Here is a 26,372-nt window from a genome sequence, read left to right as displayed (position 1 = left end):
TGATAGCTGGATATGGCATAGGAGACTCTGCCATGTAAACTTTGATAACATTGTGAAGGCCAATAAGATCAAGGCAGTTAGAGGGTTGCTAGTGCTAAGCAAACCAAATAATACCTTGTGTAGAGAGTGTCAATTGGGGAAAATGTCTTCCTCAACCTTTAAAGGTAAACCTTTCACTATTGACAATTTGCTTGATCTTGTGCATACTGATTTGTGTGGTCCTATGAAAACTAGGAGTGTGCAGGGTGATAGGTACTTCATGATTCTCACTGATGATTGCTCAAGAATGATGTGGGTCACATTCTTGAAATATAAGTTTGAAGATTTTGTAAAGTTCAAAGCTTTTAGAGCATTAGTGGAGAAGGAAAGCAGTAAAAGGATCAAGTGCCTGAGAACTGATCAAGGAGGGGAATTCACTTTCGGTGAATTCTACAAGTACTGTGAAGAACATGGCATCAAGAGGCAACTATCTGCCCCCCAGACTCCATAGCAGAATGGCCTAGCAGAGAGGAATAACCGGACTGTGGTTGAAGTAGCTAGAACTATGTTGATTCAAGGAAAGGTAGCCCACACCTTTTGGAGAGAAGTGGTGAGCACTGCAGTCTACACAATGAACCAGGTACTCATCAAGAAAGGTAAGGATAAAACTCTTTATGAGTATTGGACCGGTAAGACACCTGTGGTTAGCTACTTTAGAGTGTTTGGTAGCAAATGTTACATCAAGAGGAGGGAACACCAAAGAAAATTTGATGTGAAATGTGATGAGGGAATATTTTTAGGGTATTCCACCAAGAGCAAAGCTCTCAAGTGTTTCAATAATAGGACTTAAAGAATTATGGAAAGCATCAATGTAAGAGTTGATGAAACCTCAGTGAAAACTGAGGAAACCAGCAATGAGCAAGTGGTAAATGAACCGATTATAACCATCTAGGAACCGATTGTCAGTCAACCAAGTACCAGTAACAATGTTCCTACACCAGTAGATGTAGATGCTAATACTGATGGAGATGAGGACGAAGAAGAAAAGCAAGAGGAATCTATCAAGACCATTCCTTGGTATATCAAGCTGAATCATGATCCTAATCAGATCATAGGAGATAAGGATGTAGGAATCCTTACAAGAAGAAAGGTTAGATAAAAATCATGTATGATCTCTAAATTTGAGCCTAAATCATTCAAAGAGGCACATAAAGATGAAGAATGGATCAAGGCAATGGAAGAGGAACTTGACCAGATAGATAAAAATGGTACATGGTCTTTGGTACCTAGACCGGAGCATAAAAATGTCATTGGTACCAAATTGGTTTTCATAAATAAGCTAAATGAGGATGGCACAGTGATTAGAAACAAAGCCAGACTGGTGTGCAAAGGATATGCCCAAGAAGAAGGAGAAGACTATGGAGAAACCTTTGCTCCTGTAGCCAGATTGGAAGGAGTTCATATGCTTCTTGCATATGCAGCCTTTAAAGGATTCAAAGTATATCAAATGGATGTAAAATCTGTATTCTTAAATGGTGTACTTGAAGAGGAAGTGTATATAGAGCAACCAGATGGGTTTTCCCTATCTAAAGACAATGACATGGTGTGTAGGCTACATAAAGCCTTATATGGTCTAAAGCAGGCACCTAGAGCATGGTATGAATGCCTACACTCCCATATTGTGAAGATTGGATTTGAGAGAACACGCGAAGATAGCAATATCTACTAGAAGTCTGAAGGAGATCAGATCCTGATCTATGAGGTATTTTTTGATGACATTATCTTTGGTGGAGATGACAAGATGAGTCATGAGTTTGCAGATGAGATGAAGAAAGAGTTTGAGATGTCACTCATAGGGGAGATTAAGTTCTTCATTGGACTGCAGATCTAGCAAATGAAAGATGGAATCTTTATCACTCAGTCCAAGTATGTCAAAGAGGTGTTGAAGACCTTTGGCATGGAAGATAGAAATATGGTTGGTATACCGATGGTGACTGATTGTAAATTATCCAAAGAGGATGACTCAACATTAGTTGATGAGAAGGAATACCGATCAATGATTGGTAAGTTGCATTATGTAGTGTATAGCAGACCAGATATTGCACATGCAGTTGGCATTACTGCAAGGTTCCAAAAAAGCCCAAGAGAATCCCACTTGGTTGCAGTCAAGCACATTCTTAGGTATCTGAAGGGAACTATTGATTATGGATTGTGGTATCCATATAGCAAGGATTTCAACTTGAAAGAATTCACAGATACTGATTGGGCAGGTAATGTAGATGACCGAAAGAGCAAAACTGATGGTGCATTCTTTCTCAGTGGTAGACTGGTCTCATGGATGAGTAAGAAGCAAAGTTGTATCTCTCAGTCTACAATAGAAGTAGAGTATGTTGTAGCTTTCATGAATTGCACTCAGACAATTTGGATGAAGCATGTATTAAATGGCTTCAAAGTTCCTGTATCTAAATCGGTAAGTATATTTTGTGACAATTCTAGTGAAATTAACATCTCCAAGAATCTGGTTTTACATTCTAGAACCAAGCACTTTGAGCTTAAGTATCATTTCTTGAGGGAAAAGGTTTAGAACAAAGAGATTGCACTGGAACATGTTTCCAGTAAGGAGCAGTTAACAGACATATTCACCAAGCCTCTCCCAAAGGCTACATTTATGTACTTAAGAGGTGAATTAGGGGTGTTTCCCCTTCAAGAAGTAAACTAAAGGTATATGCTCCACATCAGTCAAGTATTGCATAGTCAAATTTTCTTCAGGATTGATATGTTGAAGGATGCTACTCCTCAGGGGGAGCAACATAATGGAACAGGGAAGCTTGTGCCTCCACTTTGGCATTGTTGTCAAAGGGGAAGAATAAGAGAAGCGGAGAAGATATCTATAGAAATTGGGGAAGAAGATGTGAAGTGGAGAGATATCCTTGTATATTGCCTTCAATGCCAAAGGGGGAGATTGTTGGTATTAACCGATATGAGGACATAATAACATTGTGTGTTGTCATTGATGTCAATATGCTGAAGAGAAGAGAATCGGTATAACACTATGAACCAACATTTGTGAAGTGGAGAGATATCCTTGTATATTGCCATCAATGCCAAAGGGGGAGATTGTTGGCATTATGTGAACTGGTATGAGGACATAATAACATTGTGTGTTGTCATTGATGTCAATATGCTGAAGAGAAGAGAACTGGTATAACACTGTGAACTGACATTTATGCCAAAGTGAAGCAGTGTGTTTGTTCAAGGTGAATTGACATGTGGTTATGGGAACCGGCACATGGAAGCTTTGTATGACTACCGGTTGGTAGTCTCAACTTTAGGGTTTCCGGTTGAAGTGCTTCAAGCCCATGTGGCTCAACTGGTGACTTTGTGTGATGAGTTAGCATTGTAACAAAGAACAGATCATGTTGCCACATCAGCCTTGTGTGTGTGAAGGATCTTGCATGAAGGAGATTGTTCCCATTTACCTCGGGAATGTGCGAAGCCTATAAACAATGATAACGCGTGATGGGTTATCAGCCACCATGAAATCGGTGGAAAAAGAATGATGGACAATGTCTTAAGATTAGATCAAGACTGTTGCATTTAATGCAATATGCTCAATGGTCAGGATTGAACCACTTGAATTCCTTAGCCTAACAAGTTTAGGGTTTAGGGTTTATGCTACTAACCTATCTGTTTCCTATAAGGTCGATGTTGTGTTTCTTTTTGAGATTGTTGGCAAAAGTTGTGTGTGTGTGTATCCAAGAGAAGAGATATGTGATTCTTGTCAGACCAAAGGAGAGAAGTGATACCTGCAGAGTGTAAGTGCAGAAGGTGAAGAGGAGCTAAAGCGGATCTGCATTGGCATTGAGTGCTATTACCAGATCATTGTAATACCTATTGATCTCTAACCACCTCAACAGTTGGGAAATCCCTTAACAGGGTAGCTTTAACTGACTTGCTGTAAATCCTTTAAGAGGGTGACTGAAAACCATTGAGTTCTTGAAATCCTCTGACAAGGTAACCTTTAACAGGGTTTAACCCTTAACTAGGTATTCTAGCCATCCCTTAACCGAGTGATCCCTAACAGGATTGGTTCCTAACAGAACCTATTGTATCTGTCTTTAACCGGACAAGGCTCCTAACAAAGTGAACTTCTAAAGAGTTCAAAAACAAGCTTGCGGGTATTCATCCCCACCGTGGTTTTTCTCAGTTGGGTTTCCATGTGAAAAATATGTGTGTCATATGTGATGTCTTTTTCATGTGATGATACGTTGTTTTCTGTCAAGCGGTGAATCATGTTGATCTAGCTGTTTATATATATATATATATATATATATATATATATATATATATATATATATATATATATATATATATATATATATATATATATCTTTGATGGTATATTACCTGTTCATACACTAGGGTGAAATGAAAATGAAGTATTAGATTGTATGAGAAGATAAGTGTCAATCGGTTTATCCTTGTCTCAGTTACTTTGGGTTTTGTCGGTTGTACTCTGTTCAAGACCGGTGTTACTGTTTGTCTGCCTAAGCATAGTGTTTGTTGACAAATTGGTTTAGGATTGTGTTTTTGTCTATACTAATTAACCCCCCCTCTTAGTACCAGTTTGGTACTATCCATTCATCATTGAGTTATCAAACAATACCAAATCTATGGCTAGTGTGAATGATAAAGGAAACAAATCTGTAGCTCTTCCTAATTAAAAAATTCAAACTTTCACTGATCCTTTACCTTCCCATTCCACTAATGTGATTGAGATTGATCATCTTCCCTTCTCTCCCGATGATCTTAGCCTTGAGGCTAACAATGTGGTGAACCTTATAGATCAAATTGAGCCTCGTAAGGACTTATGCATCACATTTGATCCTAGTGAGACTATTGAAGCACCCGATGGCCCATTATATATAACTGCAAAAATCAAAGGCATACCCTCTCAAGGTGTTCTCATTGATCCAACTTGTTTGGTTAATGTGATAAATAGAGAATTTCTTTATACTTTGTAATTGCATCAAGTGACATATGATGAAACTTATGTGATAGTTATATTTTTTGATGGCTTCTCTTGTCCTGCTATTGGTTCTATCACACTTCCTATTGACGTTGGCACTAAATTTTTAAATGTTGTCTTTTCTATCATTCCTAGATTCGATCATTTTTTGGTGAAGTTGGGACATCCTTGGCTCTCTTCCATGAAAGGGATTGCTTCTACTATTTATAAGTTTTTGAAATTTCCTCATAGTGATAAAATCATAATTATTTAATAACATTTATCAATCTATGATGAGGCATGGAGATGTTTGTCTTGATTACTTTTGGTCCAAACAATTCCAACCTCTTCAACCTAGAAGTGATGCTCTCTTTAAATGATATCAAAAATGGAAAAATGAGATGACTTTATCCTTAAGTAAACCTAAAAATCCAACACTTAATCTTCCTTGTGATGATCATATGCCACTTCTTATGGATAAGTATATTATTCCTCCTAAGGATAGATATTTTATTTTTTCTAAGGAAGAATCGATTCCTTTTCCTAAGGATGAGACTCTTCTTCTTCCCAAGGATAGAAAAGCTCTTCCTCCTATGAATCAACCTCAGGCTAAACATATCATTCCTCCTAAGGATAGACCTATTCCTCCTCCTCATGATGGATCTAGTCTCCTTTCTACACCTCCCATTCCTCCTTTAAATGGTGTAGTTATGCCTCCTACATCTTACAAAGTGAAGAAACCTACCACTCCTATTGTTCAACCTAAAAGACCTCCCATGGATCTATCCTTCAAAGAAGAAAAGAAGCATATACCTGATGAACCTAAACCTTTGTAACCTTTAGCTAAAATTAAATGAAACCATTGTGCGAGAGAAAACTGATAGAGATTTTATGATAGAGCTCATGAGCTTGCTTCCCAAACCATTTCTTCTTCGACACCAAATACCAAAATAATTTCATTTTCTCAACCTTCTCCTACCCAAGATGTTCAACCTAATTATGCAAGACACAAAATGCTTGAGACAAATGATGGTTCAAGCTCTATTCCTATTAGAGATCCTATTTTTGTTAATATTGATGAAGAAATTGGTGAGAATGTTGTTAATGATGAAAATATTGATCCTAATATTTCTGATGATGAATAGGAATATGTTGATGTTGACAATGATTTATCTAAAAAAAATTCAAAAGCATTAATCCTAGTTCCTAGTGTAGACACCTAAAGGTAATTATTTTTAATTGCTTTTAATTCCTCACATAATTAATTAATTAATTATGTTAATTAAAATTCTCCTCAATATTAATTAAATATAATTAATATTGTCACTATAGTATGTGACTGATTTATTTAATAAATCAATCCCTTTCTTTATTATTCTAAAAAATTAAATCCTCACAAATCTTCCTCTTGGCTAATTAATTTCAATTAATTGGTTAACCTACATGCTTCCTACAAACCATCTTCTTAATTCATCATTAACCTAATAAAGTCTTTTAGAAAATCCCTAAACTCACTTAACCTTATTCTTCTAATTTTTAATTCCCTCCACTCATTCTCTCTCCTAGTCAAATCCTCCTACAAATCCTAATCCCACCTAACATTTCCTCTAATCCCCCTCCTAATGAGTTCTTAATGGCTAATCATCATGATTAGCCATGAAGTCAACTTCTTGTCCCTTCCATCCAACCACTCGCTTTTAATGCTCTTTTCCTAGGTGAATGTGAGATCTTCAAAATCTCACAATCCTCTAGGCATCTCCTCTCCCAAGGAATTTTTAATTCCTCCTCCCCATTCTTCAAGGAATGTCACATCCCTTTCTCCTCTCAAGGCACATTGGGAAGTCTTTCCAATGCACTTTTCTATTCTCAAGGTACCTTGGGAAGTCTTCCCAATGTACCTTGAGGAGTGTGGAGACAAGAAATGCCTTTAAGGCATATCTCTTGGTCTCCACACCCTCTCTTGGGCCTTGTGTGAGATCACAAGCAATCATAGCCCTTCATCTTGAATCCATCCTAGCCATCCATTCTTCCTATCGTCTTCCTATAAATTGAGGACTCCATCCCTCCATCCTTCATCTCCAAGTTCAGTAATCTTGTGCTGCCTTTTGAGCCTAGAAAAATCATTTTAGCATCCTTATCATGTCAAAATCATCCTACATCCACACTTAATCATCTCATTTCCATCATCTTCCAAATCCATTCCATTTGTCCACAACATTGGAGAGCCACCTACATCAAGCAAGCAAGAGGAGCACATCAAGTGGAGAATCATCCAAGGGCCCCTTCACTTCATCAAGCTCCATCCAAAGGAGAAGGTAAAAGGATTATGTGAGGTATATACATTTTCATTATTCATGTTTTCATGCATTTCAAATTATGTCTTTGATTTCATATACTTCCATGTTTGATTTGCATGCTTATTAACTAATCCATCTCCACCAGGTCATTTCCCCCTCTTCACCTAGTAACAGACAAAGTGACTCATCATTACAACATGGTCCTTATTTGGAACTTGTGATAGCTCCGTCTACCGTGCTCAATTTTTCTCCTCTTGTGTGTTGTCCACCTTCCTGAAATAATTATCAATAAGATCAGGGGGCGGATGACATGCTTGATTAGCTTCATTAGCATCGTAGATTCTCTCTCTTTCCTCTCTTGCTTGTTTGTGATTTTCTTCCATTTTTTTAATTCTTATATCTGTTGTCCCTTATGTTGTCTACTTGAGGCAAAAAGAATGTCTATTATGGAATTAGATAAGAAATTGAAGGTTGAAGCATCGTTGGCTGTTCATCTAGTTAAATATAGACAAGAAATAGATGAATTGATAGATGAAGCTAATAGAACTGTTTTTGCAAGTGGTCACTGGTAAGTAAGCCTCATGGCCGGTAGAATAAAAGAAATAGTAGATGAGAGAATAGATAAATGGGATATTTTTTTTGTAGAGAAAGAGAAAAGAGAAGAAAAAGAATGACAAAAGGTCGACAAATATTTTACTAAGGTATACCAAAAAGGAGATAAAGGAAAGAATAAGGTTGGCGGTGTGCTTGACTTCACAATAAAAGATAACTTACCACCACTGGCCTAGGACACCCCATCGACAGTTTCGGAGACACTGACAAATGTGCAGAATTAGTCTGAAGAAAAGATATTAGAGGAAGTAAAAAAAATTATGTTGATCTTGAGTCAAACATTCTTTTTCCAATGAATGTTGACACTCAGGACATAAATATTGTAATGGATAATACCTCTATTTCAGCTAGTTTTGAGGAGAAGAAATATGAATCTGTAAATGTTGAGATCTCTGACTCACTAGTCAAGGTAGTTGACACTCAACAGAATGTTGAGATATCGGGAGAAAAAGAACAAGAATAGATAGCATCTGTGTTGGCATTATAACAGACAAGGGGAGATTGTTGGCATTTCAATAAGGATATTGAAAAGGTTGTTGATGATTATGGATATAACTGATTAAGGATGTTTACTGTCTTAATATTATTATTTAGTCATTGATGTCAAGAAATTGATTTTCTAATTCAGTATGATGTTGCCATATCTTAATAAGTATGATTTGATGAGTATAAAGATGTCAGTAAAAGACACAGAAAGAATGTGATGAATAAGGGGAGGAATAAGTTATTCAACAGGCAACTATTACTGAGTTAGACAATGATGAGATCATGATGTTTAGATTGTTTTGATATCATACATATGTTATTGATTGTAAGGTTAATACTATACTATGTTACCGAGTAAAGAACCTAGTCGCTAAACCCTAAGGTTATCGCTATCGGTTAATGAAGGCAGTTTGTCTATCGAGTGAAGTTTAGTATTTACCGAGTTGCAACTGAGTAATAACATAATGCATTGAATGAATAAAATCATTATTTAATGAAGGAAGCTGATGAGTTGGTTATGATTAAATGATTGATATGTCGTGCATGAAGAATCTATGGCAAAGGAAAATCGACAGGAAGATCTACAACGTAGATTGAACCGCAATACCCTAGCACAAGTTCCAAGAAATGTATGTGTAGCGTCGTAAATTGTACGCACTTGCTAGGGTGGTACAATTTCACACCTAGTTTAGCACCCACCTTAGTGCATTTTACATTCTGCATTGCATTTCTCCTTAAGCACTTAATTAATCAAATTAATTAGGTCTAAGGTCCTATTTCATCATTCTCTACATCATAAAATTGGGCCCTTTTCACTAAAGCGCGCCCTTCACATTTTATTCCTCCAATACACCACTTAATCAAAAACCCTAATTAAGTCCTATTTCGAACTTGGGGGCTTGGTTTCGGGGTCAAAACATCTCGAAATCACCTGTAACTTCGGGATTCTCTCTAAAATCATCATATCTGACGGCCTTGAAAATTTGGTGAAAAGTTGTCAGGACCGTGGCGCCCGGAGTGCAACATGGTCTCGGACATTTTTCCCAAAATTTTAGGACGTGATCCAATCATAAAATAAAGCTTAACCCCAAGAAATTGGCGGGATATTCAATCTCTAGGTCGGCCAAAATACGAATTTACGACCTAGGGTTTCATACATAAAAGCTCTCTTTCCTCATTTGAAGGGATCCGATTTTTGTTTCCAAGAACTTCATATGCAGCAAAAGAGTAGATCTATTGAAGACTCCAACAACATTCAACATCCTTCTATCAAGCATATATCAAATTCATTCATCCACTTAGGGCTTGGAAGACATTGAAGAACAATAGGAGATTACCGACTGAAGATTGGCTTGTACTCCTCCCTTGAGGGTTGGGTATGATTTCATGTTGTTTTCATGTCTTTACATAAGCTTCAATACATCATTTATTCATGCTTTAGATCACATTGCATCTTGATTTAGAGCATTTACACTATCATTTACAAGCAATTAGGGTTTACTTTCTAGGTTGCTCTAGTTTGCTTTCTTGCATTTTAGGACCTTGCACACACACTAGGTTTGCACACACAATACATTTTACAAAACAACTTGGCTATTCGTGGAGGTGGAAATCACCGAAGTGGGGGTTTGACTAAGGCAAAACCCTATATAGCCGCCCATACACCCCTTTTCAGATATCATTGCAGGTTTCAGGATTCGGACGACGCCGCGAGATACAGATCTGGAGAGAGAAGATCGAGACAACACTCTGTATCAAATTGCAGAGCAGAAGACTGGGACAGGAGCGCTGGGCACCCTGGTCCTGCCAGGACAGGGGCGCTGGGCGCCCTGGTCCCCAGGACAGAGGCGCTGGGTGCCCTGGTCCTCCGGACAGACAGTTTGCAGACAGCTTTCCGACAGTGTTCCAGAGTGCAGAACAGCAGTTTCCGGTGCAGTTTTCAGGACAGTGGCGCCCGCGCCCCCATCCCGAACATTTTCAGTCCAATTTTGACTCCGGGTACACGTCTGCATTCTTATTTCATCCTTGTATTTACAGCTGTTCATTGTTTAATCTCAATTCTGCAATCTTGTTATTAGTTCATACTTGCATTTTGGGATTAGGGTTTGAACTTGCATTACTTGATCTTACAATTTCAACAAGGGAATAGAAATCCTAATAGATATCCCGTGGCTCTCTCTTTCACAAAAAGAAGTAGCCAATTGTGCGATATCTCTAGGCTCTTTCGTATTCTGTAATGTGTGTCAAAAGGTAGGATTAGGGCATGTTAACCTAGTCTCGCTTTTTCCCCCACACAGTATGCAAGTTCTAAGGCAGGGTAAAACATTTTCAGATTGAAGGATACATTGAACCTGGTCAAGTTTGAAGATCTGATGGCTATGATTGATCATGGGATATGTGATCAAGGAGATTAAGCGGTTGGCAAATTGTTTATAAATAAGGAACTATTGATAAACAATGTATGCAGGTAAGTGTATGCACATGGATGCTACATAGTGATTACTGAGCACTGAAGCTTGAAGACCTATTTGAATAACAGAGTATAGAGCCCAGTAGATGGACAAGATAAGTCCTATTGTATTGAGCAAATAAGAATCTACTTTAGCATTTTAGATGTGAAGTTGTAGATAGATTTTTATTACTGTTATTTTATAAAGTGATAGAAAATCTCTTAACCGAGTGGACTTAACAGTCTTATTTGTAAAACCCTCTAGCAAGGTGACATTATGATTGAGTGTTTGAAATCCTTTAACAAGGTCACTTCTAACAAGGTGAAGATCCTAACAGATATGAGGGAAATCCCTTAACTGGGTCACATCTAGCAATGTGTTTGTAATCTTTAACAGGATTTTCTTTTAACCGAGCATACTCTAGAAGAGTATATTTCTTAGTGGGTCCAAAATCCCATAGTGGTTTTTCCCTATTTGGGTTTCCACATTAAATCTGGTGTTATGAGTGCTATGATGTTTATATGCTTATGAGTTTGCATGTTTAGCAGTTTTGGTTATATTGCTGAAGTATATGTTATCGAGGTTGAATCTATTGTTTTTATGGAAGATAAAGTTTGTATGATTCACCCCCCCCCCCCCCCCCCTCTCATCTTAAGTTTGTATGAAGTATCAGAACTATCAATCTAAACCAACATAGAATAAGAGTGAGAATGAGGATAAGGAAGTGGTTAAGGTAGCTAAATAGATAATAGGAGAAGAGAAGAAACTTAATGCAGAACCTAGCACTTCTCCTAGTACTTCCACTGTGGATTTCAGACCAACAACTGTCACTGATGTATTATTGGATTCTATAAAGAAAATAACTGAGTGTAATGCCTTAGCATTCAAGGCTATAGAAGATTCTCTACCGATTTTGCAGATGATTGCACCAGAGTGCAAGGTAGATCACATTGTTGGCTCAATAGGTAAATTGGACACATTGTCTAAATTCATTTCTACTAACATTCAAAAATTAGACAAAATAAATGAGGAGACTATTCAAGAAAGAGTTAATAAAGAAAAGGAAGAATTTTTTGGTAAAACCATAAAAGATTGTACTCAACATATTGATTCATTTCTACTGGCATTGAATTCCACTATTTTGGAATATAAGGAATTATACTAGGAAGCTTGCAAACCTCATCATTTAACTAAAGATATTGATGATCAAATCAAGAAAACTCAGAAGGAGATTGATGATATTGTAGATAACATAATTGGTTCTTCGGAACTAACATCATTCTTAGATCAGGAAATGGCTATTCATATAGAAAAGATTGAAAATATGGAAAAAGAAAAGGCTAAATTGAAAATGAAAACCCAAGAATTGAAGAATAAGCTTGGTCCAATATTGGACAATCTACTAACTCACTGAAATGCACTATCAAAGGCAACAATTCAAGGAGACAAATCACTATAACAACAAATTCACTATCTTACCAGGATGATCAGGAAGACTAAAGCAATAATTACCGACAGTACAAAGTTCCTGTAGGGTCTTAACTTAGTTCTTGTAGATATTTTTCAGATTGTACATAACACACTTCAGGTATCTAGGTAATTTTTGAATTTTTGATACTTTTGACATCCTTTGTCATTGATGTCAAAGGGGGAGTGGTATAGTGAGAAAAATCTATAGAGTAAGGCATGGTGAAAAGTGAACCAAAGGAGATCATTTGCTTAGGGGGAGCACTCTTAGTTTTTGATTTTTTGATTTTTCTCATGAGTGTTGCCATCAATGCGAAAGGGGGAGATTGTTGGCATTATACACTTAGATGAGAAAGGTTGATGTTGTCATTGATGGAAATAAGGTTCAACAAGGTTCTATGGTTTCAACCGGCAATAGACTTCACCTACTGGCACCATAAGATACAACAAGGTTTATTCACATCAGCATCCAATTTACATCGGCAACAGATCATACCGACATTCCAGGCCGACTTGGCAATAGTATTGTTTATGTGAAATAAATTGTAATGTAAATTATAATTGTATGGCCGACATGTTGTATTCTAATAACTCATATATTTATGAGTTCTTGTAGGTCATTTGGTATGTATGCAATGTATGTATGATGTAAGCGGTAATATTGACAGCATACCGGCTAGGGTTTTTGGCAGAGGTAGAATCGGTATCACACATAGCATAACAAAGAACTCATCCAATATTTTGATGCAAGTTGTAATAGTTCAATTTTGTGTTTACATCAGTATTGTAGTCAGTGTGACTCCAATTTTATTGAGCAGTGAGCTCTAGGAAGTTGGCCTTCTTGCATGTGCAGGCCCCTTTTGTACTGAGTAATATTAATTCATATTGGCTAGTGAGTAAATATTGTGGGTCACAAATCCCACTAAGGTTTTTCCCTTACCGGGTTTCCTCACCAAAATATTTGTGTTATGGTGTGTATTGATGCTGATTCTTTTGTTTCTCTTTACTGCATTATTGTTTGCTTACCAGTAAATTCATTTTAGTTACAAAATTGTAAATAAGTTTAAATCTTTCATCTACCGGTCAAACATTGATTCACTCCCTCCTCTTCGTGTCTTTGGGATTAACCAAGTATCTAACAAACCCTTTTTACTTTATCGAGAGTATGATTGAATTCATACTCCCACTAAAGTGAGGGCTAAATGTAGTGTCCTAAAATTGTACCCCTTTGCAATTTTGACTACATTTGGGTCTTCACCTTAGTGTTTGCACCCCTTGTCTTGATTAAAGTCTTGATTATTCTCATATACATCAGAAATGCCATAGAAATCAAAATGAACCTCATCAATCACCTTAAGCCTACCCCTTAATAGGGCAAGACCATGGTGCCTCCCCATGGTCCTCACTAGGACCATGGTGCTAGGACATGGTCCACCCTAATTTATGGCCCCTCAAAACCCAATACAACATTTCAAATTTGAGTGGGATTCCCCTCTCCATATTGACTCATGTCAGAAAATTAATCAGTATTTTTGACGAGAAAGTATATAAAGAGGATTTATCCTCTCATTTGAAGAGACATGTACAAGCATCCATCAATTAGAAAGAGCACACATGAGATCAAACATTCAAGCATTCAAGAGCAATTGATAATTTTTTAGTCTTCCTTCAAGCCTTGGAGTAGCAATAAAGTCAAGATTCAAGCATTGAAGTGGAGATTCACATCCTATTTCATGAAACCCTAATTCCATGTGGAGGCAAGCAAAACTTCACAAGGAGGCACCATCATCCAATTTTTAGTCATAATTTAGCATCTCTCTCAAAATGATAATCCTTCCTTATAGTCCCTTCAATTATCTTTATTTCAATTTCATGGTTAAATCCAAAATAGGGGTTTGACCTAAGGAAAGCTCCTATTCCTACCATTTCCCCCCTTCTTTCTGTATACAAGAAATAGGTTCAGAGATGTACTCTTTAGGATAAGCTTTACTCACAAAGATGAATCATCCCCCTTTGATGTGTGAAAATTTTGGAGGACCATTATGATGCACCATGGTCTTGGTTTTTTGGATCTTTTTCAAAGATTAGATCCAACTCGGCTTGTACTACTCAAATTTAGGTGCACATGAAAATACCACATTTGTAGCTCACTATTTTCATAGTTTTACCTTCATTTTTTAGCGCTTTACCTTAATTCAACATTTCAATTTACAAAAGAGAGGAAAAAATTCACAATGATTAATCAATCCACTTAGTATTCAGTCCTTGTCTAATTTGTGACTAAATTTAGTGGATTCCCTTCCCTCTTTTGAATATAAAGGTTTTAAGAAAAATTGATTTGGTGATTTCTCCCTACTATGTTGCAAACTGATTTGGTGATTTCTCCCTTCTATGATGCAAATTGCCATATCAAATTTTCCCCCTTTACAAGTAGTTATTTTATTTCACTAATTAAACATGAGTTTTCTATGTTTTTTGCATGTATCGAAGGCATTAAAAAAAAAATAGTAATAGTTTTTGCAACACGTTTGTCAAAGGCCCTAAGTTTTATTACTAAATTTAGTTTCCTTCCTGGCATTGTAGAGTAGAAAACATATTTTTGTAGTAAAAAGAACAACTTTTTTCCATGTGTTGTGCACTTGCACGCATGTAGGGTGGACCCACCGTTATGCTTAGTATCCTCTTGCCTTGCCTTCATGGATCTTGGGTGTAAGAGAAAAGTGATTAACAACACCTTATTTTTATTTTTGTAGATAATTGCCTCTTGGGGGCCTCATAGCCCCAAGGGAGTAGTTTAAAATTGGGACACATCGGGGATATCATCTCTCGATGCGATATCAAGTGGGTTTTCTAAGTTTCTATATAAATATATTGGTCAAGCAGCTAGAGTGTTGAGTGAATTCAATGTATGTGGAGGCCTTCTCTGCACTGATAAGCTCAATTAGAGCTTGAAGTGGCTTGGTTCGAGAATTCATCATTGGACTGGGATTCTTCTGAACTATACTAGAAACCATGTTGTAGTAACCAAAAAACTATACATTTGATGGTAGAGGGTGTGCGGAACGTACCCTATAGATACTTCTCTTGTACCCTTCAAGATGAGATAAGAATCTCTCAGTTATAAGATATGCAGATCTTCAGGATAAGAGAATTTGGTATGCCCAAGAAGTGAGTGTCGTGGTGGGGAAGCCAGTGCTATCAAAATATCTATATGTTTTCTTTCTTGTGGTATTCTATTGTTGTAAAGGCTCCATTGAATGGTTTCCACTTTCCAACCTAAGTTGTGTGTCTTTTGCGTGTCCTCATTATACTGTAGCGTCGTAAATTGTACGCACTTGCTAGGGTGGTACAATTTCACACCTAGTTTAGCACCCGCCTTGGTGCATTTTTCATTTTGCATTGCATTTCCCCTTTAGCACTTAATTAATCAAATTAATTAGGTCTAAGGTCCTATTTCATCATCTTCCACATTATAAAGTTGGGCCCTTTCATTAAAGTGTGCCCCTTTCATTTTATTCTTCCAATACATCATTTAATCAAAAACCCTAATTAGGTCCTATTTTGAACTTGGGGGCTTGATTTCGGGGGTCAAAACATCTCAAAATCAGCTGTAACTTCGAGATTCTCTCTAAAATCATCATATCCGACGACCCTGAAAATTTGGTGAAAAGTTGTCAGGACCATGGCGCCCGGAGAGGACCATGGCGCCCGGCGTGCACATGGTCCCGGACATTTTTCCCGAAATTTTAGGAGCGCGATCCAATCATAAAATAAAGCTTAACCCCAAGAAATTGGTGGGAGATTCAATCTCTAGGTCGGCCAAAAGTTGAAATTAAGACCTAGGGTTTCATATATAAGAGCTCTCTTTCTTCATTTGAAAGGATCAGATTTTTGGTTTCAAGGGCCTTCTATGCAGCGAAAGAGCAGATCTTTGAAGACTTCAACAACATTCAACATCCATCTATCAAGCATTCATCAATTTCATTCATCCATTTAGGGTTTTGAAGACATTGAAGAGCAATAGGGGATCACCGACTGAAGATTGGCTTGTACCCCTCCCTTGGGGTTGGGTATGATTTCATGTTGTTTTCATGTCTTTTCATAAGCCTCATTATATCACTTGTATTCATGCTTTAGATCTCTTTACATCTTGATTTGGAGCATTTACATTATCATTTGCAAGCAATTAGGGTTTACTTACTAGGTTGCTCTAGGTTGCTTACTTGCATTTTAGGATCTTGCACACACACAAGGTCTGCACACACACTAATTTTACAATAAAACTTGGCTATTAGTGGAGGTGGAAATCACCAAAGCGGAGGTTTGACTAAGGCAAAACCCTATATAGCCACCCACCATACCTTTTCAGATATAAGTGCAGGTTTCGGGATTCGGACGACGCCGCAAGTTGCAGATCTGACGGAAGCAGACGGAGACTGAACAACACACCAAATTTCAGAAAAAAAGATCAGGACAGGGGCGTGGGGTGCCCTGGTCCTACCAGGATAGGGGTGCTGGGTGCCCTGGTCCCTGGGACAGGGGCGCTGGCGCCATGGTCCTTCTGTCAGACAACAAGTTTCAGACAGCTTTTCAGGTTGCAGAACAGCAGTTTCAGGAGCAGTTTCAGGTGCAGAATCAGGACAGTGGCGCCCGTGCCCCCGTCTTGAACATTTCCACTCAGATTTTAACCCCAGGTACACATCTACATTCTCCTTTTATCCTTGTGTTTACAACTTTTCATCACTTAATCTCAATCTTGCAATCTTGTTACTAGTTCATACTTGCACTCTAGGGCTAGTAGTTGAACTTGCATCATTTTATCTATCATTTGCAACAAAGGAATAGAAATCCTAATAGGTAGCCCGTGGTTCTCTCTTCCACAAAAAGAAGTAGCCAATTGTGTGATACCTCTAGGCTCTTTCGTATTCCACAAGTGTGTGATTGAAAGTGAGATTAGGGCATGTTTGCTTGGTGTCACTTTTTCCCCCACACATTTTGGTGAACCCGACGTGAATTCCAATCTTCTCTAATTCTGATTTATGTTTTCAAATTTGAGTGTTTATGCTATTTAAAATTCAAATTTGTATTTACAATTTTTAATTTCTTGCAAGATTCAAAATATTTAGAGGAAATTTTTGCTAAAACCCTAATTTTTCAATTCAAAGTTGAACTTGTGGATAGCTTAATTGGGATCAATAATTTCAAATCTGATTTAGGAACTCATTTTAATCATAAATTTCATTTTCTAAATCTACATTCTAAGTGCTTGCATTGAAAATTTCCTTATATTTTGCATGTGTTATCATTTGAAAGAGGAAAATTGTTGTCATGATGCATTCATTTCATAGATGTGATAATGGGTTAGCTTCCCTTGTTTCAATTTTTCCTTCTCCTAAAGAACCTCCCCCCATCTATAACAACATTTTAGTGCCTAAAAGAGTTACTACCAATCCCTTTGAGACTCTCACATGCTCTAAGGATGTAGACTTTAAGAGTGATCTTGACAATTCTCCTAAAATGTGCCCTTCCTATTTAGCTATCCTAGAGGAAGAGAATGATATCATAAACACCTTTCTTAATGTTACTTCATCTTCCCTACATGATTCCTCTCTAAGTGAAAAGGTATTTATGGACATTGACTTATTTTCTCCTAAAGTTGGTCCTTCCAATGGGGGCATGTTAGTGCAACAAGAGGTTATGAACACTTCTTTCAAAGATCTCCTTCCTAAGCATGAATCTTTGGAGAAATATGTTCATGTTCCTCCTAAAAAATGCTCCCTTCATGAGGATCCTTTTGTGCAAGAAGATGACATTATCCCTACATTTCCTAGTGATGGCATTTCCTTTTCCAACAAAACTCCCACTAGAGATGATGAATTAATGATACATGCTTACCCTTCTCCTAAAGTTTGTCTTACCCATAGGCATCCCTTAGAGAAAGAAGATGAAATAATAAGCAATTTCCTTAATTCTCTCTCCCCTAAAGATCATATTGAACATATTTTGAGGAAAGAGGATGAGTTTAACACATCTATTGATGCTCTCCCTCCTAAGGATGAGGAATTAATAAACAATGTTATCTCCTCTCCCGAAATTGACAATACTTCAAACATTCCTTTCAACAACTTTGCTATTTGGGATGAACCATTAGAAGAAGGTGTAGATTATTCTCTACCCCATGAGAGAACCCTAGCCAAAGGGGATGAAATCAAGATTGAAAATTCCCTTGATAGTTTCTCACCTTCCTTGAATCTCAATTATTCTCCCTCTAAAGATAAAGCATCTCCCTCTTCTCAAATTGGTTCTACTCATAAGGAAACCCTAGTTCAAAGCAAGATGGTTAACATCTCTTTCAAAGATCTCCCTCTCAAAAGTGAGACTTTAGGGAGTAGTGTTGATCCTTCTCCTAGAGAGTTTATTCCCCATGTAGATCCTTTGATGATAGAGGATGATATGACCTTTCCTAGTATTACTTTTCCTACTCGAACATCAATGTCTACCCCTTGTCTCTCTCCTAAAATTGATAAGATTTTAGTGCAAGAGAAGACTATCAATAATTCTTCCAACACTTTTGTTCATTCCTCTAAACCACCCTCAATCAATTTGATACATGTGAATGAGACACCTAACAAACCTCTCTTCACTATCCAAGGTGCTTGTCCTTCTCAAAATTCTCAACCTTTAAATAAGCCTATCTTAGTGGTTCAAGGTGGTTATGCTAATGATTCTTTTTTCACTCCTAAGAAATCTATTATTACTGTGCAAGGAGGTTATTCTACTAAGAGCCCTTATGAGTATGCTAAGCAACTGACTAGAGAGAGTTATAATGCAGTTGCTCATACCTATAACACAAGAAACAATAGGCAACCTAATCCTCCTCCAGTTATCCCAACTTCACTTCCTCCTTCCCAACCTATTCTTCCTCAAGCTCCTCGTATTTCACAAATGCTTAGTAAGGACTATGATCTCATAGAACAACTTAAAGCTACCCTTGCTAAGATATCCCTTTGGGATTTGATCCAAACTTCTTCTGCTCATCATGGAATGTTACAAGATGCCTTGAAAGATTTGAATGTTCCTCCACCTCATACATCTAGTAATATAGTGTCTTTGGTTAACTCTGTGATGAATCCTAAAGCTCAAATTGTGTTTACTCAAGATGAGTTGCCTACTAGTGAAATTCAACATCAATATGATCCCTTGATGATTGTGGTTATCATAAATGACACTGCTATAAGACGAACACTGGTAGATAATGGTTCTGGCCTTAATGTGTGTAGCATTAATCTATTGCATAAGATGAATGTGGATACATCCCTTATTGAGCCTGACTCTTGTCCCATTCGAGGCTTTGATAATGTGGCTAAGTCTTCATTGGGTATTATCACCTTACCCATCACAGTGGGACCTATTACTTTGCCTACTCCTATCCATGTTATGTCGGGAAATCTAACATACAACTTGTTATTAGGGAGACCTTGGATTCACAGTATGCAAGCTGTCCCCTCTACATTGCATAGACAAGTTAAATTCATTTATAATAATAAGACATATACCTTGATAGGTGATACTAATTTTCAATCTTGTTTGCAAACATCTACTTCCAAAGGGAGTTCTTCTAAGCCTTCCTCTTCTAGTGATGACTCATTAAACAAGATACCTACAGATGAATCATCACCCTCTGATAATCAAAATTCTTTGGATGAGTCTGAAGTTCCTGAAGAAGATTCTTCTCAACTTGAATCTACACATGAAAAGGCTTTTGATCTTGAGAAGGTTCTCGCAGAAGACGATTGGGGATCTCTTGATTTCAATCCCACCTTTGTAGGTGAGTATAGGGTTCCTCCTAGAGAGCTTAAAGTTAAAAAGAAGGAAGAAACTAGTGATCAATCAGTCTTACCCGAACCTATGAGCAATAATTTTGTGGCTGCTTCTCAAACTTCTTCTCCTCACACCTCTAATTCTGAAGAATTTGATTCTTTGTCTTATGAAAAACCACCTTTTCTTTCTGAAATGGCTAATCGTTATGGTCGTGGTTTTCATATTTTGGCTAAGAGTGGCTATAGTGGAAATGGTTGTGGCGCAAATGAACAAGGAATTAAAGTTCCTTTAGAACATAACATGCATGAATATTCATTTGGACTTGGATATAATCTTTCTAAGCCCACCAAAGCATCTAAAATACCATCTCTCAATGTGAATGCTATATTTAGTAGTGATGATGATCTCACTTCAACTAAATCATCTTCTACTTCTATCAACTCTCATTCCCCTCATAAGGAAATCTTGGCGATGAACAAATCTCGTTATGAATCCCCTCAAATTTCTAAATCCACTTATGAATCTTTATCTCCTATTCATCATAAAGTCCTTTCCTCCAAGGATAAGGCTCTAATAAATTACACTCATCTCTCTTCTAAGATTTCTCGTAACTTTCCCTCTTCAATTTTTATCATTTTATACATGTTTTTGATCCCACTTATAGTTGAGCATTCAGCATGTCATATTCAAATACCTCATTCAATCTATCATGTCTTTAAATAACATTAATGGCTATTATGTTGCTCATCATTATGTGACATTGGTAGCTCATTTACTGGGGGCCCATTGTCATTCATGATGGTACAATTTCAAGTGCAATCATATTTTTGAAGCAACATAATAGACTAATTTTTCTATGTTATCTCTTTTTCCTATGGGGTAATAATGTGGAAATATTGATCATCTTTTCTTTAGAATCCTCTTTTCCTAGATATGGGAGAAGATGTGTATTCTCTTTCTTATCCTACCCACTTCTTGTAAGGAACATTTCACATACACTAATGTCTTGCTTGCATGAACTCATGTGAGTATGTAGTACATTTTGCTTATGTCTAAATCTCTCCCTAGAAGATTGTGTAAGTCCTTCTCATTATCCTTATCCTTGGGAGGCAATGATCTTTCCTTATTTTTATCTAAGGATCCACTTTTTCCTATTTCGTGGATGGTGTGAACTTTATTACTTGATGTTATTCCTTGTATGCATTTGTTGTTGTTTGTTCAAGGATTCTCTCTCACAAGAGATGTAAGTCCTTGACTAAAACCTCTTTTGCACTTGGTAAAATACATCCATAATGAATTCACTCTCCCAATTGGGTTAAAAAGAGTGTCATCCTTCATTAAGAATCACTTTCACCTCACAAAAGAAGGAAATATTGCATTCTTATTCTCTTCTTAGACAATTCCCCTCGGGGATAGGTATCTCTTCTCCTCTAAGGATCTCCTTTACACATACTACAAGATATCCCTTTTCAACTATCTTATCCTTGCTTAAAGAGTGCAAAACTCTCTTTCTTGGATCTATGACATTGTTGCATTTTTGGGGTATCTTCTTTTGTGATGAAGGTAGGTATCCTTGTTCTACTTTGCTTATGACATAAACATTACACTTTTTGAGTAGTGGGTCATTCTCGGAACCAGAGCACAGACTCTTAGAGTGAGATGTCTCCATTTTTCTTTTATGCAAGGTGATTATTCTCGGAACCAGAGCACAGACTCTTAGTGCGAGATGTCACGCTTTTGTACTATACATATACAGGTTGTAGCATACTCAGGCATAGACTCCTATGAGGTGCTTCTAACCTCACTTACACACACATGCACGAGGTTGAGTGGAACTAGCAGCATAAGGCTAGACTTTCTCACTCTCCTCCCTTACATGGATCACCTAGACAGACTCTAGGGGCTAGTTTTCCATGTCCTTTTTCCCATGCATCACCTAGACAAGATCTAGGGGCGAGAATTCTGTGTTTTCTCTCTCACTATTCTTCTCATGGATCACCAATGTGTGTATTCATGCTTTTTTCCTTTCTTTTCTTCTCTTTGCATTTTGTTTCCATTCACATACTTCATCTTGTGTTAGAGAACTCTCAAATCCTCACACTCTTTGTTGTGTTGGAATTGAGATTGAGTCCTCTTTCTTACCAAATGATTCTCCATTAGTTTTTGATCTCATATCAAATCTTCTTGTGAGCATTTGTTATCAATATTCTTTAACAATTCGAAGTGGTAAACATGATACCCTGTTTCAACTCACTAAAATTAGCAAGCCGAAACAGGGGGGGGCATATAGCTACCCTTGAATTTTCATCACCTTCCTTAGTAAGCATTAGGTAATTTTGTGATCTAACGTGTGTTTTGTAGGGTGCGGTTCCTAACTGTGTACTGCAGATACCGCTGGGGGCTTCGTTCGAAAGACTTATGGATATATCCTTTTTCAAATAATGTTTACTTTTCTGTACTTGTTCATATGACCGCTAAAGTGAGGGCTAAATGTAGCGTCGTAAATTGTACGCACTTGCTAGGGTGGTACAATTTCACACCTAGTTTAGCACCCGCCTTGGTGCATTTTTCATTTTGCATTGCATTTCCCCTTTAGCACTTAATTAATCAAATTAATTAGGTCTAAGGTCCTATTTCATCATCTTCCACATTATAAAGTTGGGCCCTTTCATTAAAGTGTGCCCCTTTCATTTTATTCTTCCAATACATCATTTAATCAAAAACCCTAATTAGGTCCTATTTTGAACTTGGGGGCTTGATTTCGGGGGTCAAAACATCTCGAAATCAGCTGTAACTTCGGGATTCTCTCTAAAATCATCATATCTGACGGCCTTGAAAATTTGGTGAAAAGTTGTCGGGACCATGGCGCCTGGAGAGGACCATGGTGCCCGACGTGCACATGGTCCTGGACATTTTTCCTGAAATTTTAGGAGCGCGATCCAATCATAAAATAAAGCTTAACCCCAAGAAATTGGCGGGAGATTCAATCTCTAGGTCGGCCAAAAGTTGAAATTAAGACCTAGGGTTTCATATATAAGAGCTCTCTTTCTTCATTTGAAAGGATCAGATTTTTGGTTTCAAGGGCCTTCTATGCAGCGAAAGAGCAGATCTTTGAAGACTTCAACAACATTCAACATCCATCCATCAAGCATTCATCAATTTCATTCATCCATTTAGGGCTTTGAAGACATTGAAGAGCAATAGGGGATCACCGACTGAAGATTGGCTTGTACCCCTCCCTTGGGGTTGGGTATGATTTCATGTTGTTTTCATGTCTTTGCATAAGCCTCATTATATCACTTGTATTCATGCTTTAGATCTCTTTACATCTTGAGTTGGAGCATTTACATTATCATTTGCAAGCAATTAGGGTTTACTTTCTAGGTTGCTCTAGTTTGCTTACTTGCATTTTAGGATCTTGCACACACACTACTTTTACAATACAACTTGGCTATTCGTGGAGGTGGAAATCACCAAAGCAGGGGTTTGACTAAGGCAAAACCCTATATAGCCACCCACCATACCTTTTCATATATAAGTGCAGGTTTCGGGATTCGGACGACACCGCAAGTTGCAGATCCGACGGAAGCAGACAGAGACTGAACAACACACCAAATTTGAAAGAAAAAGATCAGGATAGGGGCATGGGGTGCCCTGGTCCTGCTAGGACAGGGGCGCTAGGCGCCCTGGTCCTTCTGTCAGACAACAAGTTTCAGATAGCTTTTCAGGTTGTAGAACAGCAGTTTCAGGAGCAGTTTCAGGTGCAGAATCAGGACAGTGGCTCCCGTGCCCCCATCTTGAACATTTCCACTCAGAATTCAACCCCAGGTACACATTTGCATTCTCCTTTTATCCTTGTGTTTACAGCTTTTCATCACTTAATCTCAATCTTGCAATCTTGTTACTAGTTCATACTTGCACTCTAGGGCTAGTAGTTGAACTTGCATCATTTTATCTATCATTTGCAACAAAGGAATAGAAATCCTAATAGGTAGCCCGTGGCTCTCTCTTCCACAAAAAGAAGTAGCCAATTGTGTGATACCTCTAGGCTCTTTCGTATTCCACAAGTGTGTGATTGAAAGTGAGATTAGGGCATGTTTGCTTGTTGTCACATTTTCCCCTACACCTATACAAACCAGTAAATTTTGTAAGATTGTGTTAATCTTGGCCCCCTTCATTTTCACACTTAGTATAAGAATTACATTGGACAATGTGTGTCACTATCTAATATTTTTTTCCAAGAGTAGACCAAAATCCAAAAACATTCAAAATTGACCAAAAAATGTGACCAAATTTTACCACAAAATTGTCAAAACTAAGTTTTAACATCTCTACCTAAGGAAGGATGTCTTCGCCTTTGTTTTGGCATCTTTACCATCAAGGATTGATGTCTTTATTTATGAGGATTTTCATCTGTGACTCTATTTCAACATCTCTACCCCAGACAAAATCCAATTTATTTCACTCATGCACCATAAGTCCAAGTCTCTTAAACACCCCAAGAACTCCATTTACTACCAATTTAAGAAGAAGAAGACAAATTACAAGAAAATTCTAAACCATCAAATATTCTTGTATATCAACCATAAAATATTGTTGAAACAGGACACCTTCTTACATAATTTCCATGATTACCTTCATGGTTACAACAATGAGTTTGATGAGGAACCTTTGAGAACCCATGCTTTCCATCAAAGATTAGAACTATCCCAAGGAATCAATAGAAGTGGTCATATCCTACTGTCCAAATTGCTCATACCAAAAATCACTTATTGAGTCATCCCCATCCAAGGTAACCATCATTTCTCCTTCCTTCTTCAATCTACCTTTTCCTCCATAATCATTGCCATTTTTAAGGACTCACACTAATCATCAACCTTAATCCAACTTCAATCAATCAATCAAATGAACCTCCTAATCCAAGGTCAGCACTTTGTAAAAGTCTAACTTAGACCTTCTATCATTTGTCAAATCCACAATTAGCACTGTGCTTGAGAAATAATCTGTATCAAGTATATTGTTTAATTGATGCTAATCATTGGGTTTATCAAAACCCTAATTCTTTTCCCTATTTTTCTTAGGAATAAAATCTATCCTAAGTAGAAAAAGGCTTGATCTAATCTTAATCCAGGGTTTGAGTTTTGCCTAGCTTGGTTGTTACCTCTCTTTGTGGCTTGCATCATCTATGCCCTAATCCAAGGGCTAAGATATCATCTAATCCATCTCATCCTAATCTAAGGAAAATTCAATCAATTTCAATTCAAACCAAATCAAACCAAATCCAAAATTGCTAAGTTCTTCTCATCACCTTTTCTCACCAAGTCCACATTATTTGAAAGTCCATCCTTGTCATTTTTCATCTTTGAGGTTACCCGTTTATGGTCTTGAATAGCTCCCAAGAAGTGAAGATGGCCATCGAAGGCAATGAGATTCCTGAATCTAGTCACTTTGTTGATCATGATCTCCAACAAGAGGAATAATTTGTTGACAAACTTGAGCACTCCCCGTGCTTGAAAATTTCATGGATGATCCCTACAATCAAGAAATGATAGAAAGATTCTTCAAGGTTAATCCCAGTGGTCTTGTAGCTCAACTTATCAGTCAAGGGGCATGTTTGCCTCCAGACTTTGACCGATCCATTCTTAACACACCTGTGAAAGGTGACCTCGTAAACCACCCTATTCTCGATACCATTCTTCATCAACCACCTACAACATCTATTCCTAAAAGCTCTCTACCTTTGATTTATATCCCCCTAGGAACTTCTAATCCACCTATCTCCCAACCTCCTAGGTCATCCACACCTCTTTACAATTTGGCCAACTAAGTTAACACTAGCTTGCCTCTTATTGATATTATTTTGTATCGTGTCCTCTGATCACTTTGCAACTACATGTTTTCTCTTATCAGTATATTGATTGTGGTATCCCATCCATATCCAATGAAATTCTAGGGTCTAATTTAGGTCACTACATCCCTAATGTCCAAAATCAACAACCTGACCTCATGAAGGAGATTCAGGACATGAAGGGTCTTCTCAATAATTTCATGGATTGAACTCATAAGCGACCTTACACTTTCGAGGAAATATATCCTTTTCCATATGATTCTTCTATTTCAGTTGCTTCATACCCCCTAGGTTTTGAAATGCCTAAGTTTGAAAAATACAAAGGCAAAGGTGACCCAAGAGACTATGTTCGTGAATTTTTTCATCTGTTAGGAGGTCTCCTATAGTGATGTCTATGTTAGAGG

The sequence above is a fragment of the Cryptomeria japonica genome, chromosome 11, assembly GCF_030272615.1.
Source record: "Cryptomeria japonica chromosome 11, Sugi_1.0, whole genome shotgun sequence".
In the NCBI taxonomy this organism is placed as follows: Eukaryota; Viridiplantae; Streptophyta; class Pinopsida; order Cupressales; family Cupressaceae; genus Cryptomeria; species Cryptomeria japonica.
The sequence above is the reverse complement of the archived record's forward strand: the minus strand, read 5'-3'. Positions refer to the sequence as shown.